The following is a 20,386-nucleotide window of genomic DNA, read 5'->3' on the forward strand; positions in this document are numbered from 1 at the left end:
ACTAATAAAATTATCAAGGAAGAAACAGATAAAAATAAACACTGTCCATATCTGGAGTTGCGCACGAGACCATTACACCACTAAAGCACAGGACAAGTATGTCTTAACTTCTTAGGTACTTTTTTTGATATAGAAATCTGAAGCATAGAGGAAACCAATATAATAAAAAAAGCAATTTTATTAGCTTTGTAAAACTGCTGTTTCATCATTTGAATTACGAAGCTTATGAATTGTTAATTAAACTAGTGTTACGAATTTTGTACATAGATAAATGATTTCAGTGCAGTTATATGTGAAATAGTTGTATTCTTCTGTGAAATTTAACACGAAAATCTACAGAGACGAGTTATGCTTGAAAAGGAAAAATACAGGGCCAAATCTATTTAAAATGTAAGTAAATGTGTATTTCGACAAATTTGGCGAGATATCGCCAACCTGGCAACGGTTTTGGCGAATGTTTCATGCCGCAAACTTGGAGACCATTTAGCGACATTTTGGTCAATCCTCTGTATTACAGTAATTGGTATTAGAATTGATCATTATAATACCAGTAAAAGTAATTCGACTCTACTATAGCTTCCCAGGAATTTTGAAAATTATAAAGTACTAGAAATATCCAGACAGCCGGTAAAGACTATATAAGGCCGGAAAGATCCTCGGTTGTTGTTGTAAGCTTAAGCTCAGCATGAGTTCTAAGTACTAGCTCCGGTTTAGCTTCGCACTTAGTTGCGCTTTGCATTGCCTTCTGTTTAACGTTCCTAGCAGTTTGAAGTGTAACTAGTGATTGTACTCTGTCATACTGTGAGCACCTGCACGAATATTTTTGCAGAAATTCCCAGAACACTGAAGTGTTTATTTCAGTCTATTATGAACCCGCACGCACGCAGTAATATGAAAATTCAAAATACTGTATAAAATGTACATATAGATAAAACTTCGTATTAAAATATATTTGTAAACAGCAATTAGTTTTACGACGATACTAACGAAAGCAGACTGAACGCGTTTTACGTTCTTCTTCATGAGTACTGCATAAGAGGATAAAAGAATACAATAAAAAACAAAACGTTTTATACCTAATCCAATTATGCGATGAAAGCTGCAACCACTGACCAGTCACTCTGATTACCGTATTGATGGGTCCGAGTTCGAATCCTACAAAAGGCATTAGATATAATTTGTTTGTCCTTTCAGAGGATGCCACGATGGCCACCTATTAGGTGCCTCCATAGTAAAGAGGCCACTGCTTTCGACCTTAGTATTGGCCAATGCATATAAAGCCCTAGAGTCCGCCACTGGTGGGGGGGGAGAAGGAAAATTATCTTAGTTTTATACAGTAGTTATGGTCACTGGTTTCCTTTATTTTTTGTTCTACTTTTTTGTTATGAAATGAAAGGTGTTACGATTTTATCATGGAGATCTTAACAAAGGAAAAGAAGGATGACGTAAAAAATAATGAGGAGTTGGTAGATAGTGATTGGGTTCCAGTGAAATTCATGAGAGTAGAACCCATAAAATCTTTCGTAGACGGTATATCCTGTAAAGAACGTAACTCTGTAATGAAGCACTCAAGATAGATGTCAACAAATAGCAGGCCACAACTTTATGATTTCATCCAAGGATCAATTATCTAGAGAGACAGTTTTGTGCGCTGATTTGTCCAAGAATGGGCAGTAGAGGGAAAACTTTCCTAATATACCTTTTCAATTTAATTTAAACTAAGTACTAGCCTTTCAGAGTATTACAAAACATCTTAATTTTGTTTAAGCCTTTGTTTTTAACACAAATCTATGAGAGAATTCTCTTTCCTCGAAATTTATGGCCCGAAAAAATATACTTTATTTTAATAACCATATTATAATGTGTAAATGTTTCTGCTTTTATATCATCAAGATATATTTTCAAATGCATTTTCCTTGCCTCAAAATAATCTTTACTTCAAGATTTGGATTTACGGGGGGGGGAGAACTTATGTGGACACCACATGATTTCCTTCTACGGCCTATAAAATTATACACATTTTTTGCTGCATTTCATTTAAACTTATTTCCTCGAACTTCATTAGAGACATATTTGTCATTCTAATAATTCAGTTCTAACTTCGTGACAAGGCCAAAATACATAAAAACTCAACACCAAATGCAAATAAAAGAGTTAATTTTTTTTTAGAATTAAAATAAAAGCTTCTAAGCAAAGACAACAAATTCAGCCAATGGGCAGGAAGACACATTTTTAGATGGGCAAAAGTGAAAGTTTTCTTACTGTCACACTTGGCAAGAAAGACATTGAAGTTGGTGCACAAAATCTCTTAATTCACTATTCTACTAACAGGCTTCAAATGTCAACAAATGGTAGCTTCATTAGGCATAATACTATTTAAACAACATTAAAGTTGTTGATAATTCTACAACGGTTGCATGCAGATTAACTATAATCATAGAAACCTTAACCGGAACGTAAGAACAACATAGTTCAATCACTTATATATATATATATATATATATATATATATATATATATATATATCAAATGTTGTATGATCTTAAATTCATTTAGTTCGAAAACAAGTTTTTCTAATACTTACGCAATAGCTGCAAAGTAAGATAATAATAATATATTTACTGAAATAGTGATTAAATAAATGTTTCTTTATATATATATATATATATATATATATATATATATCTTAACTTTAAATTATATATATATATATATGTAGTTAAAAGAAAATACCTAGTTCGCACACTAAAAAGTTCTTAAATACTGTGGTTCCGTGAATAAATTAACATAAGCAAAATAAGGTGCAACGAAATGTGTTACAAAGATAAAAAACAATACAAACCTTTGAATATTTAAAAATAAAAATCAATACTCATAGTAAGCAATATGCTAATCAAAGTAAGGCGTATTTAAAACATTAGAATAAAGTACGAGTAAAAGATTTAAGCAAAAATATAAAAAATTAAGAAGCGGTAAATGGTAGATTAGCCTAATTCGAATCTCATACTTTTGATGCTGCCAATTGCAACCAAAAAGGGAGGTGCATAACTACACGTTCTAGCAGTCCCATAAACAAAATTTCAACGTTCTCAGATTACTCGTTTTGAGTTATTCGAGATACATACATCCGCACTGACGTCACGGATGAAAATCTCTTCTGAATTCATTTTAAACCATTTTACAATCTGTTTTGGGAAAAAATTCTTTTATTCTCTCTGTACTAGCAGATGGCAGGCAAAAACATCTTTCAAATGGATTCGAGAGCTGTTAAAATGGATGTTTTCGTTGAAATGTGATACCCGAAAATTTTCGCGATTGCAACACTTCCCTTAATTCGTAGATGGGAGTAAATACTCTATTTTGAGAATTTATAGAAGCTTTTGGTTTAGTCACGTGCTCTATTCTGTGTTTAAAGTAGATATCAAGAAGTAAATATCTTGCTCATTTATGCTTTGTTTTTGTGATGTAAGTTCACATGTGTGAATTTAGATTCAGTTTTCCATAGTAAGAAAAAGGAAATAGTAAACTAAAATATTCTTCAGTCTTTCATTTATAGAATGTAAAATAAAAAACTTAGAAATATAAAGCTTTTATAATTCTAGGTACACAACCGGTTCTTTAAATTTTCTTTAATTTTTCATATTTGAGATATTAAGACTTCATGTTCTCAATTTTTAATCCGTGCATACTACAACAATCTTTATATTTATCAATGCATAAGTCAGTGGTTTTTCTTCCATTCATTTTCTTCTTAATCACAGTACGTCAGGGGTAATCATCTTGCGTTTAATAAAATTTTATAGAATATGCAAAGACCTCTATGCAATCTATTGTAATGCAAAACAAGCTTAATGATAAATTGGGATTTCAGGCATAACTTCAGTTCTCAGGATAATTCTCCTGTGAATTGCAAGTGTCTGTTTCTATAAAGATATACGTTGTTCGTATGTTAAAACGAAACATGGTAATAATAAACTATTTAACTGTATTATTAATTTTACCAATCTTGATGAAATAAATGAAGAAATTAATTAATTAAAATTTAGGGCTTCCAGTGATGAGATTTTCGAGCAGTGGTAATTAACCTTGGACTCTACTTCCAACAAAAGGATCAATTATATGAGGTTTTTGCGGTGTCAATTTAGTATAAAACACCTAATTTAAACTTAGTACAAAACACTTAATTTAGTATAAACCACTTCAGTCTATTACTATCCTTTGATTTGAATAATACCTCGCAGTGAATATAGGTAAAGTCTGCTAATGCTATGAATTTTTTATGTTTCATTTACATGCAGCAAATGTGTACTTAAATGAAAAATTGCCGAAAATTAGCTTTGTTGAGTGTTCGCCAGCAATTTTTACTTCCTTGAACGAAGTAAAAAGAAAGTATTGTAATCGCAAAAAATTTCAGGTATCATATTTCTATGGAAGTATCCATTTTGACCGCTATCGAGTGCAATTTAACGATGTTTTTGCGTGACATTTGTGCGTAAGGACAGTACAAAGCACTCTTTCCCCCCAAAAAAAATTACAAAGTTGATTTAAAATAAATTCCGAAGAGAATTTTTCATGGTGTCTGTGCGTACGCATGTACGTATCTCGTAAAACTCAAAAACGAGTAGCATCAGAACGTTGGAATTTTGTACATAGGACTGCTATAACATGTAGATGTTCACTTCGTGTTTTGATTGCTGTATCCGGACATAATCCCGACAGGGTCGAAATCCCGACAAACCAAAATCCCGACAGGGTCGAAATCCCGATTGTCCAATATGCCGACAGGGTCAAAATACCGACACGGGCGAAATCCCAATAAGGCCTAATGACCCCTTAACATACTTACACAGCTGCAACTAGTATATGCTTTGATGACTAGCAAATCTGAAGAAAATTACAAAAGATTATTCCAAGATTTAATTGATTTCGCTGAAGAAAATAATATTGAACTGAGGCCATCTAGAATCATTAGTGATCTAGAAAAGGCAGCTATAAATGTTCCGCGCACTCAAAATGCTGTCGAGGATTGGCACAGAAGATGGGAGACCTTAATTGGACGGGCCATGTTGGCGTTTATAACATCATAGAAGGATTTCAAAAAGAACAGGAGCATGTGGAACACCAAGTTGAATGCATTCTTCGCGGAGAACAACAACTAAAACGTAGGAAGGTAGATGATGACAGAGAAAGGAGAATTATGACTGTTGTGGACGATCGTGATAATCGACCTGTGATGGAATATCTTCGTGCTATCGCTCGCAATGTGTCACTGTAAATATGTCGTTTGCATGTGTAAGTGATGTTTTCTTTTTCTTAATAAAAAGAATTTTATAAATCTTCATTTCAAATTTTAACAGTCATTTCAATTTGTTAAAATTATTTTAAGTAATGACATAATTTTTATGATTTTTTGATTTAAACTTTTAATTAGTAATATGTAATAGTTAGTTAAAAATTATATTTTATTAAGCTAAATTGAGTGTTTGTAGACTAGAAGAGAAACACGCTAATGTGACAATCAAAATCGTAAAAAACAACCTTATATTTAGCGTAGGTTATTTGAAGTTCAGATTTTGAGCGTAATGTGCATTTGCCCCTCGCTCCCTATTTTAACTTCGCTAATATTTCTTTATGCTTGATCAGACAGCCTGGCTCAGTAAAAGTAGGCGGCCAGTGCAACTCTGATTAAAAATCTAGTTATAACCACGTGCAGTGTTGATAAGCACCACGTGTTTCTGTGATTCCTATTTTCTTCTTTCTATGTATTTCTTTCTCCTGATGAGGAGGGACCTTTAGCTGCCCTCGAAATCGATTGAGTGTTTCATTATACCTACGCTAAATATAAGGTTGTTTTTCACGATTTTGAGTGTTTGTATTTAGATATTAACTTGTCGGGATTCTGGACACTCGGGATTCTGACCCTGTCGGGACTCTGGCTTGTCGGAATTTTGACCCTGTCGGGATTTCGACCGTGCCGGGACTTTGGGTTGTCGAGATTTCGGCCCTGTCGGGGTTTTGGACAGTCGGGATTCTGGCTTGTCGGGATTTCGGCTGTCGGGATTATGACCCAGACCCTTTAATTGCAATCGGCCGCACCAAAAGTATATAAATATAAATATATCCACTCTGTTACTCGGCTCAGTAAGATCAGTTTCTTTATTCTTATATGTTTGTAAATTGCGCATTTTTTGCTTTAAAAATCATTGAATTCTGGTGTTCTGGTTAAGATTTTTATGCCTTTAGTTAACCTGCATGAAGCAATTGGGAAATTATCAACAATTTAAAAGTTTTTTAAGTGCGGTTAAGCCTAATGTTTTATTACCACCGCAGCCATGTTGCTTACACTTAAAACTTAGCAGAATAGTGGATTTGTCGCCAATCTAGAGAAACTAAGCTTCAACAAAGTAACAAAGTAACGCCTTCTTTTATTAATGCAAATTAAATTATGCCCAATTCAATCTGAAATTATCATTAGGGTTATTAGTTTGTTTTTAAGTAGAAACTGTAAGTTTAATTGTAAAAATTGTTATTTTACAGTTGAAATAAAAAAATATTATTATAATATACGATATGTTGTTTATATATTACATTATTATAATATTATATTATTAATATAATATTATAATAATGTAATATATAAACAACATATCGTATATTATATATCTGATTATACTAATATAATATATATTATAATAATATATATTATATTAGTATAATATATTGATTATCCATTATATACTATAATATATAATACATTATTATAATTTATTGTTTTATCTGTACTTGGTGTTTTATGTTTTTCTATAGCTTTCCAATTTTAATGGTTTCGTTTATTGAGATCAAGGCAAAGTACACTAGGGCTATCTGCCTAAGGAGATGAATGCCTTCGTGGAGGACTGTCTAAGGCAAACTGGCTCATATAAAAAAATACGTTACACATGGGAAAAACTACGGAAATGCTCCTGCAGCCAGCCTGTTCGCGGGATTCGATCCTCGGAACGAACGATCAGTATTCAGCGACTTTACCACTCGGCCGCTGGTGGACCAACCAATTTTAATGAAAATAATTTGAATTTTTATGTATTTTTGCCTCGCTGTGAAGTGAAAACTGAATTAATTAGTTGCACATGCGCATTAGGTAAGCGACTCTGAATTGTCTGCGAAAAACTGTTTCTTTTTTATTTGTTTAATTTCTTTTATATATTGTTTTAGATTTATCATAGTATTTGAATAGATCTTGTGGTATTTCTTCAGATGATATATTTTTTGTGCACTCTGAGTGTTAATATGAATGAGATGTAATGTTGTTAAGGGAACCTAGCGCCGAAGTGTCGCTATGGTAAATAAATATATAGTGAACTTTAAAAGAGTGCATTTAGTTTATTGGGATTTATGCGCTATCCACGAAATAGATTTAATTGAAAATTCGTTAACTGTTAATTCATTATGTTTAAATAAAATGCAGGATAATTGCGCATAATTTAATATTCCGTACAAGGAGTCGTGTGGTGTACACATCAAGATTTTAAAACTAGCTTTCTTCACTGCTTCGTCCTTTAGAAATAACTATATGTCTTTTAATGAAAATGAGTGTTTTATATGTACTATATAAGACAGTGTTAAATTGTGAAGTGTCAACACTTAATACACAGCTCAACAAACAGTGGCTCAATATATTTTTCATATGACCAGAAAAAAAGTAACCAGGAAAAAAAAATGCATTATCGCTTATTAAAATGCAAACTGATATGTCAGTGTACTATAGTACATATTAAGACGTCGCAGAATGGTCAGATTATTTCGGAGAGGTCGTAGTAACTTTTACATTGTCTTTACCGTGTAGCGTAATAGAAAAAGATTTGCCGTTGACGTCGGTGGAACATCATGAAATAACCACTTTCAGATGCTACCATTTCAGTTTTTCTAGCGCTGTTTTTTTTTTTTTTTTTTTTTTTTTTTGAATTACAAGGGATAATTCTGTTCTTTTCACATTCCGGACTCCACATAAGATTCAATTTGTAATTTTTCTTTAATTTAGTTTCTCTAAATATATTAATATAAAGTAAATGCTAGAGCAAGATTCTTCATATTAGGTTTTCTAAATGTTATAATATTATACTCATATATACATACATCTGTAAGCAATATAAAGAACATAAATAATGCACTTTCTGTAGGCAATTTCTACTTTTTATCACTCACATATATGTACATACATATATATACTTAATTGCTCAAACAAATTAGTGAATTAATTAATAAATCTATATGCGAAAATATCTGAGAAGCAGTGCAAAGCATAAAGGAAAAAAATCCAAATCTATTGACGCCATACCCAGGCTGTTACGTAATACCATAATTAGTGACATTCTTAGACTTGCTTCACATTACTTGTCATCCTTTTATTTTTCAGAATTTGCGTTTACGACAAAGCTTCCTTTGTGAAGTGTTAGTCCTCATTAAAGAAGATCGTAGGCGACTTAATGACTTAATATGCTAATGAACGTTGCTGTAATTAATTAAAAGAGCCTTTTATGAAATATTCTATGAAGAGTTTTAATTTCCTTGACAGGGCAAACTAAGTCAAACGCTTTTGCTAAAAATATGTTACTTGTCTCCGCTTTAAAAATCTGTTTTAAAAGATTTAATTAAAAACTATCCGAAGTTTAACGCACGCTATTATATCATTTCTTGTTTCTGATTACAAATACGAATTTTTAAGGGCAATATGTCAATTGCGCAGTTTTATGTCATTATTTGTTCACGAATATCAAGTTAATTTACAATGATTCTAAAAATATAAGTTTTCTGTCTTTTATTTCTCTGTTATATTATGGTTTGTAAGGAATTTTCTCCCTTCTTACCGTCTACCTTTGTGGTGTAGCCCACCAGCGGCCGAGCGGTAAAGACGCTGAACACTGATAGTTCAGTCCGTGGTTCGAATCCCGCGAAAGAGCTGGCTGCATGGGCGTTTTCGTGGTTTTCCCCATGTATAACGTGTATGCGAGCCAGTTCCTCTTACAAAGTCCTCCACGAAGAATCCCCTCTCTTTAGGCAGATAGTCCTCGTGTGCTTTGACATAATTGAATAATCCAAATCCTTCGTGGGGTAATTAGAATTATGTCCGTCTGACAGATGGAGAGCTTCGAGTTCGAATCCTGGACAGAGCACTGCGGATGTTTCATATTTTCAACTCTAATAAAAATTCTAATGACTTTATGAGTGGCACCCGAACTTAAAGGTGGTGAAGGATAGTTCATCACCGCTAAGATCTGGCGAATTTGAGTTTCTTTTCATTCAGTCACCACTTAAGTGGGGGAGAATGCAAGATAATTTCTCCTTTCTCATTGCATGCCTACGTGGTGTAATTGGAAGCACGTCCAGCTAGCAAACTGGAGATGTGGAATTCTAATCCCGGGGAGTGTAAGCACATTTTTCAATTGAATTGATATCATCGTATTCGTTCACATTCATCGTGTATGTTTTCCTGCATTTGTAAACCTATCAGCACTAAAAACTGATAAACGAGTTTATATAAAAAAATAGCCATTATTAAAAAAGAATTGATGTTAGCGTAAATTTACTCCAAGTTAATTTAGTTAACTTCCTAACTTGTCGATAAGTATGCAAGAAATTAGGTATGAAGCGTTTTTCAACTGGTAGTCTTTCATTCTTTGACGCACTTATGTGCTACGAAGAATGAAGGCTTATGTCGGGGCACAGTATTCATGAAGTCCTTCTGCCTGTTTCTTAAAACTTTTGCAGCTTTACTTGCTCTTTTAGGTAGCTTTGTAATTTAACCTACTGCATGTTACTATAAATATATGTGTGCGTATTTTTTTGAAACAGGCTATCAACAAGTGCAGATGTCTGATTTAACCCTTTGCTTGCCGATGAGTTAAATAATTCCACATAATCAACAAATGCAATATAAGCAGAACCGCGACAGTGGTGAGACAAGAAACACACTAGCCTTAAGTGAAAAAAAAGAATGAGCTGTATTCATAGCATTATTTATGAAAATTTAAATAGCTTACATTCTTGATATGCTTTTCTTTCTTTATTCTACTGGTGGATTGTCTGACCTTCCGAAAAGTCTTCTTCGATCTCTCATTTTATGCTTGACACAAAATAGTGACAACATAACAACATCAAAATTATTTAACAGCAATTTAATTAATTTGTTATCTTACTTATAAGCTTATGACACATTCAAGAAAAACAAATATATTTACACTGGTGAATAATTGTTTTTTGCTCGTTGCCAAGAGATTATGTATCTCTCTTCTAATCTACATGGCGTATACATTCATCTAAAAAAATCTGATAGTTAAAAAAAATATGCAAGACAAAAGTATTATCTATTTATATAAAAATCAGTTAGAACAAATCTATATAAATGAAGACCAGATTTAGAAGATTTTTTACTGTGCTCAGAAAGAAGAATACAGAATCCCTGTATTTGGATTTTCGTGTTTCTGAAGTCCGCATGTTAGAAATCAACTCTACTTTGCATAGGTCTCCATTTTTAGCCCAAAGAGCAATTTTCACAGAAGGGCTATTAATTTCGTTTTGGCATTTTGCGTCGTCCACTATAAAACATCGTCTCATTTTTCAAATTGTTGCTGTAAATATTAGAGCCCTGCATTATATTTTAAAAAGTGAAATAATGAAGAATCAGCATGCATGTATTCATGTTTCTCGCATTGTGAAAAAAAACAACGTGAAAAAACTTGAGACATCAAATTTTGAATTATGAAGTCCTCCACTCAAATATGGCCCAAATCTGAAATGGGATTTATTATCTATTTAATATTTTGTAAAACGTTAACGAATGTTTAATTAACAAACTCAACGATTTCAAAGGGAGCAATGGCAACACTGGGAATGGAAAAAAAAATATCTCCAGCGCTGAAACGGTGTATTCTAAAGATATACTGTTTTTAAATATTTTGTGATATTGCTGCTGAATTGAATTGTATGGTTTAAGTGCAAAGAACATGATATTTAATAAATAAATTTAACACAGGAAACGTTAAAAAAACGCCCCTTTGGGCGTAATATAAAATCTGAAAGCTTTCAGATTTTTTTTACTATTATCTCTTTCATATTTTGTAAAAATGCAAAGAATTTTTAAAATTTTTATTTATTTATTTAATTTTTAGTTGATTTAATCATTACATGGACATAAAGCTTCAGAGAATAGGTTGAAAAATATATTGAAATATATTTTTTGCTGAATAAAAATGAAGCATAGGTAATTGCTCATAAAAGGACAGTTTTGTCTCTCATTAAATAAAAATGAAAAAAGGAGAAATAAGTAATAAAACACCTAACAGAGATATTTATGGTTTGAGATAGTCTCTTTATCACGAATGTGATTAAGTTTGAAAATGATTACAATCACTGAGGAGTTTGAAAGAAATAAACCTCAGAGTAAATGAGGTCATAATTAGGAAGTAAACTACTTACCGATCATCCTTTTTTTTTTCAAGAGAGACCGAAACTTCCTCGATAAAAACTTCAAGTGCTAAAGAAAGCTCATTCTCTGGATAAAATGCTTTTGGGACTCTCCATTTGTAGTAGTGTTCTTTATGGAAATTCTCATGAGTTCTGACCTATCGACGTAGGTTAATTCTAACCAAGTAGCTGAAGTAATGCTCACTGGGAATCCTCACGATCATCTAGTACCGAGAGGAGATGTGCCCTGCCTGTTTCGAAGTGAAATGGCTAAGGTAGTTAGTTGTAAGGAAAAAGCCACTTAAACCGATTTCTTTAACCAAAGGAGAATCTAAGGCTGGTTTAAAGAAACTTCTCTTTTCTTTTTCTTTCTTTTTTCTTCTTTTTTTTTTTTTTTTTTTTTTTTTTTTCTAAATAAAATTTATTGTACTACAGCTGCTAAATTAAGGTGATTCCTTTTGCAGAGATTAGCTTGAATGTTGAGGTAATAAAACGCGTAAATTAGGCAAGTTAATACCATTTAGGTTTTGATAAAAAGACTTGCGTTAAATCTACTGTGAAATGCTTAGGAGGCATTTAAACTCCAATCGGCATTTTGTAACTATCTGCACATAAAACATATGTGAAAATGTTTTTTCACGTTTTAACAAGCCATTCAATTGACATGAGAAGAGTGTAGCTGAATTCGTAGTTAAACGCTTAAAAGACATTGCACAATAAGCACATTTCGGAAGAAGATATATAGTGCACCTGGTTTTTGAAAATGCCACTTAAAATGCTAACATATAAATGATAATGACAAGTGAAATTCCTCTTTCAAGACCATGGACATGAGATTCGAGCTTATTATCCACGGATTTGATGTGTAAATCCCTCAGTAAGTTGGCATAAGGAAACGAGAAAACAATTTCAATGGTCTTATAAAATCTTCTAAAAAGTACTGACTGTATTATTGTCGTAAAACATTATCTCGGTTTACGGAAAGAAATTATTTTCTCAATGAAGTGTGGTAAGTCTGAAAAGATAATACATTTCATTGTTAAGCAACATTTATCGCATAGTGTATCAGATAAGTTTAAATATCTAGTTTAAGTGATATAAAAATAATAATGAATTTTTTTTATTCAGTATTATGATAATTTTATATTTTAAAGAAGACTGACATTATTTAGTTAACAAAAGTAGTATTTGGAATAGGGTTAGGTGGGGTAAAATCTAATTAGTAAGAAATAAATTATTAGGCATAACTTTGGCACAAACTATAACACTTTTTAAAGAATATTATTTCTCTATTTATCGATATATATATGTAAATATGTACACCGCAGTACAGTAATCCTTTTCTTGTTAACACAACAAAGGAAATGCATTCACATTTGCAGCATAATTTCCATAGCCAGACAGCAATTTAACAGCCTTAAAAGGCAGATAAATGAAAAAGAAAAATTGGATTTGCGATTCATTCGAAATACATCCGTAGAAGGGTAATTGTCTGCAGAACAGAGCGAAATAAAACCCATCAGAGTTCGTAGTTGTTGAATGTAATGAAGAAGGATGTGAAAAATTCATTATTCTGGCAGTATTCAAAACAGAAAATAGTTGATTATAATATTGATTTACACATTAGGCGTGCAAATTAATAAAATAATCGACTATTTTCTTGTTTTTCTGAGATATTATAAGAAGTGCATAAATTTCTTGAATTGCCCTGATTAGAAATGTACGTCAAACGTAAATACAATAACTACCAGCTACACCTCATACGCAAAATATCCACGATTTTTCACAATACTCATATATATGTTATTTCTCATGACGAATTTTATGTCTGCAACATATAATTTATCTATGGAGATTACCTGATAAATTCATACGCTTAAAAAAGTTATCGAGTGATTCGAAACGGACACATTCTGTTACTGTAGAAAACCCAAATATTACACATAAAAAATATCAACTACTTATCCTTTTTACTTCAAAGAAAACATTCGCGTAACGAAAAGAACACAAGTCCTTCTTTCAGGGTTACAAAAATGCTTATAAACTTGGGGAAAATATATATGTACATATAATGTACATAAATTTAGGGAGAAATTTGCATAGATTTCCTTTTCTTAAAGATAATGAATAATATAAAATAACAGTAAAAGCATTTACATTTTAGCAGATGACAAGATAAACAGTATAAGTTTTCATTAAAGTAAAAATAATAGCTATGGTCTGATAAAAGTTCCTCCGATTTCGTGCTGAGAATGGAAATAGGAGAGAAGCTAAATAAATAGGTTCAACTTCCCTTGTAAAAGAATCCTCCAGACACTCTAATTTTTATGCGGAAGAACTTTTTTTATAATAACCAGCAATGGGAATACTAGTTTACTATCAGCAACTGCACTTTGTTTATAAATATTATCAGAAGCATATACTGCGTTAATATGAAATATTTTGGCTTAAACTACAACAAACTTAACACTATCTCAAAGATAATGTGTATCTTTATAGCAAGCGTTATTCATATGGAAACATTGTTATCGCAAATGGAGGCGGGCTTCTAACACGGACTAATGCGCTTCAAGTATTTTCTCTTATATCGTGTAAAATGTACCACCCAATCTCCTCTACAAAATAACTAGAACTTTGCTGATTTCTTGTGAAATTTTCCAACGTGTAATAAGACAAAATAAAAGTAATTGTAAAGATTTCAATTCGATTAAAAGAATATGGGAAAAAACAATATATCTGGATACTGTGACTAACTAAGAAATAAACTGTAAACTATAATTTTCAAAGATTCAGCATAGCAACGGCAGAACAACCATACTCGAAGCCCTTCTTCCGTTGCGATATTGATGTGCACTTTAGAATTATCCTTCTTCAGTCGCGATATTGATGTGCACTTTAGAACTATGCTTCCAGCAATGCTATCCCCGCTGACAAAAACTGCATGCATGCAGTAGAGCAAATTTCAAGCATAATGATGTAGGATACATTTATTTTACAAGAAATGTACAATTCGTTTTTAGTGTTTGTTGCTTTTATTGAACCAGTTCATGAAATACCATTTAATAAAACACCGATTCGTAGAACATAATCCATCCGTATTCTTAAATCATAATAATTTGCAAAAAAATATTGAATAACGTAACATGAAATTCGTAATTTCACGTCATTAAAATAATTTCAGGTTAAGAGCACGAGACACATTTTAGGCATTTGTTGCACATTTTCATGCTGGTTGCTTTCCTCTGCAGTTTTTCGTCTCTTCAAGCGAATTTTGCAAACAAAATAATGTTTACGTCTCAACAAAGACAAAAACATTTCGAACAAAGTTTTCCATCTCTTGACGCGGGATACATCAGAATGCTACCAAATTTCTTCTCAGTTTTGCTTTGTTTTCGGAGTAGTTTTATGAACATATTTCAATTTGCCGGTCTTAACAAAGATATATGATATCAGATGTCACTTAAAAATACATTGCTTAGGATCTCGTACTTCACCACATAGGTTACATCTAATGAGTCCAGCTGGTGTAGCTTCATAAAAATTTCTGAATGTTTATAATCAGACATCTCATGATTTGAAAACATGTTTATTTAAGTCAATCACATCAAAAGGTACAAAACAATATTCTCAAGAACTCTGCTTATTGCTTTTAAATCGCTTGGTTTAACTTAGGACTTACTGAAAAAACTTAGGCTTTACTGAATGGCAACACGCTTGCGCGTGGAAGATAAATGTATTTTATTTCCGGTCGCTGCAGCATATTGCTGTCATAGAGCCGGGTTTGATAATTGAAAGATAAATAGCTAACACTTTTCTGGATAGCTACAGTATAGCGCGAAGCAGAAAAAAAAAAAATTATTTTGAACAGCGTTACCACACCTGGTTTTCAAACTGTTGAGTGTTTTAACTAATTATTCATTTAAGTTTTGCAAAATATGAAATTAAAACAAAACAGTTTGATATAAAGATTCGGGTTTCCAGGTGCACATACCGAATGGAGGACTACATTATTCCAAATTTGATGGCTCTAGATACAGTCGTTTTTCCAAAATGCGAGTAACATACATACATATATATATGCAAATTCCTCGTTATTTAATTTCTTTGAAAATAATATAGAACGATAATATTTGGTGGCAACAATTCAAAAAGTGGTAAGCCGTTTATAGTTAATCGACGCAACATGCCATTTCGAGATTTACCCCTCTTAGGCTGAAAGAGAACGTAAAAGCAAATGAGGTGTGAAAGTAAGCTGAAAATAAAGCAAACAGATTCTTGAATTGCGTTGAAAATCATCAAATTAATAAAATTTGAATTTTATATGCGTATGCCACTTGCTTAATTTCGAAAATTTGAGTTGATCTTAATTAATAAGAAGAAACGAGTTTAATATCTACGTTTACTGCTTCACTCAAGTAATTAATAACATCTCTCCAAACATTTTCATTAAAGAACAATAAACCAAAAATTTCTCACTCCATCGCATCGAAAAACAGTTAAAATTTTTAAAAACGTATGTGCATGTCAGATGTCTTAATTAATCTTCACTACTTAATTAGAAGAAGTACAGAGAATTCTCAAAGGAATCTTTGGCAAAGGCAACGGCTAAGAACATCAAACATAAAATAATAAAGATGTTAGACAGCCTTTAATTAATATTCACTGGAGTGGTAAATCATTCTAGAAACTGAGTTGTACAACGCTTGTATATCATGGGATAATAATGGAAACTTCGGGATGAGAAGTAACCTGGGGACAAATACTGATTTATAATTAAAATTGTAAAAAAAATATTCCCAGAGAAAGATCAGTTAAATTGATTTCAAGCCAATAATAAAGATAATGCTGATCACGAACTTGGAAGCAGGGGTTATATTTAATTCTGATAATTATTTTGATGTGTGCATTTGATTGCATATTTGAAAAATAAAAGCATGTATATGTTGTTCAGTTATGTTCCAGTCCTTAGAAATTTAATTTTCATTACAGTTATAATTAGATTCTTACGGCCTTTCCAGCGTTATACAAACTCGATATTAAAGCAAAAGAAAGGACAATACTAGCTGATAACAATTACAAGTTCATTCTACCAGTTTATTATGTGCAATGATAAATGCAATAAATGTTATCGTAATTTTATCTGTTAAGATTTTTTTTAATAAGAGGAAAATATGTTATTGCGTGAAATAATTTTATTCATATTTTGAATATTATTAGTCCAAAGGGGCTTTATCCCTGAGGGACTATTGTTTTCGTATTGCGATTTTGTGTCAAAAAAACTCTGAAAGTCCGTTTCACTTTTCAAACTGTTGCCAGCAAATGTTATTGTTATATATTATATTTGAAGAAATTAACTAATGATGAATCTGCATAATGTATGTATGTTTCTCGCATTGGGATAAAACAACGGTAACATCAAATATTGAATGAAGTAATACTACTACGAATATGAGAATATGGAAGTCCAAAATTAAAATCGGGAATTTGTTTTATTATCGATTTCATATTTTGTAAAGCTTAACAAATTTAAACAAATTTTTGATTAACAAAATTAAGAATTTCAAAGCGAGCAGTGGCAACGTTGTACAGAAAAAGCATTTTTATCTCCAGTGCGTGAGATTGTGTATCGGAAATTCTAAAGATATGCTCAATTTAAAAGTATTTTGCGATATTGCTCTTAAATTGAATTTTATGGTTTGAGTGCGAAGAACATGATATTAATAAATAAAGGTAACACACAAAATGTTAAAGAAGGGCCGCTTTGGGCGTAATTTAAAATCTGAAACCTTTCAGATTTTCTTTTTAATTGTTTTTGTTTTTAATACAAATATAAATTATTCTGAACGAAAACATTCAAGTAAATAAAAAAGCCACTAAGCCTATAAAGGTATTTTCTCTATTCTTTCCGCGAGTCTTTGTGGAGTAACTGAAAGCACTTCCAACGCGTATTCTAGAGGTCCCAGCTAGAATCCCGACTAGGGCATTGTACATTTTTAACGTTACTGTATTTATATAACCTCGTAACTCTACAATCTTTTCAACTTTTATACGTTCATTGAACAATAGGAAAATTTTACGAACAAAACTAATTTTCGGTAATTACATTTACTTTGAATACTAATTCTAAAAATAAACACAAAATTTGCGAATTTTGAAATTAACATTAATTTTATCATTAGTTTTTAACACTAAGCAGCTGCTTCATATATTATTTCAAAGTTAATTAATGATTTAAATACTTTATTTTAGATTTAACTTGAATTTGATTTAATTTTATTTGACAGAATATTTATCTGCATATTTTTGGACCTTTCATAATTCTAATATTTTATAAACATAGTTTTGGTAATTTAGTAAACTCTTTCAAAACAAATTTTAATACGTCTCATAGATTAGCTTGGTTTTGTGAAATTTACTTTTGTATAAAATAATTTTTCTCAGCTCTATTCTGATAAATGTATTCTGAGTATATGTAACGTAGACTAGGTTCGGTAAGCCAAATGTAATAACAGTGACTTTATCCGAATGTAACACAGCTAGAAAAGGAGCTACTAGTCTATTATGTGATCAGTTTATATCAGCATACCCATTTAACAAAACACATGCACTACAATATATAAAAACTCTTCGAAAGAAAATGGGAAAATTTTAAGAATTAAAAGTTAGGATGGGAATTAAAGAAAAAAGCTAGGGAAAATAAAGCAAGTCACCATAAAGTATTTGTTTCCTCCTTCCAGCACGCCTTTGTGGTGTAACGGTAGCACACTCGGCGCGTAATCGAGAGGTTCAGGTTCGAGTTCCGGGGTGAGCGATGCTTATTTTTCACATCTCCAGCATGAAAAAACCTAATGACTATACAGTGGCCACCCAATTAAAAGGTCATGGACAATAATTTGCCACAACCAGGATGTGACACTTAAGTTCCCTAATCCCTAGTCGTCCCTCAAAGGAGAGAGTACATAGGATATTATTTTTCGCCTTCCAGCTTGCCTTCGTGGTATAACGGTAACACTCTCGACATTGCTAATTTTTCACATTTCCAGCATCAATATAAACCTAATGACACTACAAGGGGCACAAAACAAAATATAAGGGGGCATCAGGGATGAAATTTGCTGGAGATGATTTGCGGGGAATTGTTCAGTAAAAGGCTGTGTCTCTAAAAATCAGAACAACTTTATCAACTACTAGCTTAAAAATATAGTAAACAAATGCTTTAGTGTTTTCTTAAACATTTGATATAACTGTAAGTAACCACTAAAGTCAGTGTTAAATACTTGTACTGATACGGTACTACATGTTGTCTCTCTTTCATTCACGGAACAGCATTGTCGACAGCAGACAAAAATAAACTGATATTTCTTCCATGAATACTGCAAGTTTAGAACACTGCATTTATAAACGTGGCTTTTATAAACTCCACGAACAAATCATAAAATTCCATATTAATAATATTTCTCAGGATCCAAATTCTTTCAAAAAAAATGAAAAGATTTTTCTGATCTCTTATTCGTATTCTTACAATACTACTTACATATTTAATAAGGAAAGGATTGGCTGTTTTAATAAGAACATTAGTATTCGTGTGTTAATTTTTGTAGCGTTGGGCTTCAGATTCTTAAACAATACAGTTGAATGTCCAGTTGAAGTCTGGTCATGGCTTCATCACTATGCGATGTCTACATAATAACATATATAATATGATATTTAAGAGAGTAGTAAAGCCTAATTTCTCTGTATCTCTTGAACTTTGATCTTAATTGCTTTAAAAATGGAATTGACTGAGTTGGGAAAAGCATGGACGTGAATTCGGTTGAGATTCACCCATTTAATGACGCACAGAGATCTCTGGTCACTATCCATTCAACTGTAATTATTCTTTAACAAAGGGGGATCATTTAGCTCCAAAGCTTTGCAAAATATGAATGTCTTAGCTCACAGAAAATATAATAATGTGAAACATGGGGCTTACCCAAACGGATGTGAAACATAAAATGTAAAATCAGTTGCAGAGAAACGAATGATCCATAATGTCCCGAAATCGGATAATTGATCCCCAATTCTTTATTTTTCTTCATGGCATTGGAACACTGCCAGTACTTCTGTTTACAACAGGAATGCGAACATCTCTTATAAAAGAATAGTTGTGTTTGTGAATAAACTTCGGAATATACAAGAACTTATTTGCTTGCACATGCCCGACATTTTATCGAAAACATTCAGCTGGAAGAGTTGAATCTATTCGGCATGTAAGCATCTTATCACCTGGAAAATTGCTAGTGGCTCTCTCTAGAAGTAGACCGATATTATACGCTCGAGAAGGTAGCGGAAATAAGCATCCAAGCCTTTTGTGGAAGTCGAACACGCGCTCTTCGATTATTATTATTTATGTGTTCCGCCTTAAGGCACTACATGGAAAGGAGGAATGCTTTCGTGGAGTACTTTTTAAGGGAAAATAGCTAGTATTAGCGCGTTGCACATGGGGAAAATCACAAAAACGCCCATGCAGCCAGTCGAACGCCCATGCAGAATTCGAACCTCGTACCGACGTTCCAGTGTTCAAGGACTTTACCGCTCGACTGCTTTTGGGCCTAAGCGAGTGAACTAATAACAAATAAATTTTCGACCTGTTTTCGTTCGTAATGTATGAGATAAGCAAATTCAATACAAAACGTATTACCTTGGCTGCGTAAGACTCCATTTCTTAGTCGAGATATTACCCTTTTCTAATTTTTGGTCGTTACATTTCTTTAGTCGTTTTTTTTTAACTTGAATTTCTTTCTAGGCAATGCAGTTTCCTATTTTTTCCTACTCTATTACTATTTAATTTAGTTTCCTTATTAATTAAGCTTGATAAGTAAAGATAATAAAGAAACAAATATGTTTTCGAAAAATACTCTTTAATCCGAAATATATTTTACTCAAA

General features: G+C 32.2%; 1 protein-coding gene and 1 long non-coding RNA gene across 6 annotated transcripts in view; one reads left to right on the top strand and one right to left on the bottom strand.

The window, feature by feature from the left end:
- LOC118182844 (gamma-aminobutyric acid type B receptor subunit 2-like) overlaps nt 1-20,386 on the bottom strand; it is a 591,214-nt gene that overhangs the window by 458,635 nt on the left and 112,193 nt on the right. The gene's annotated exons all lie outside the window — the stretch shown is intronic.
- The window catches only part of LOC118182846 (uncharacterized), a 262,642-nt gene that overhangs the window by 173,465 nt on the left and 68,791 nt on the right, over nt 1-20,386 (top strand). The window contains exon 3 of one of the 4 annotated variants that reach the window (XR_015041359.1): nt 6,808-7,138. The exons of the other annotated variants lie outside the window; for them this stretch is intronic. This is a non-coding gene — a long non-coding RNA (uncharacterized LOC118182846). The remainder of the gene's footprint in view (nt 1-6,807; nt 7,139-20,386) is intronic. 4 annotated transcript variants of the gene reach the window in all.

Source organism: Stegodyphus dumicola, chromosome 5 (genome assembly GCF_044657685.1).
Source record: "Stegodyphus dumicola isolate Sdum_Otavi_A_Nest chromosome 5, ASM4465768v1".
In the NCBI taxonomy this organism is placed as follows: Eukaryota; Metazoa; Arthropoda; class Arachnida; order Araneae; family Eresidae; genus Stegodyphus; species Stegodyphus dumicola.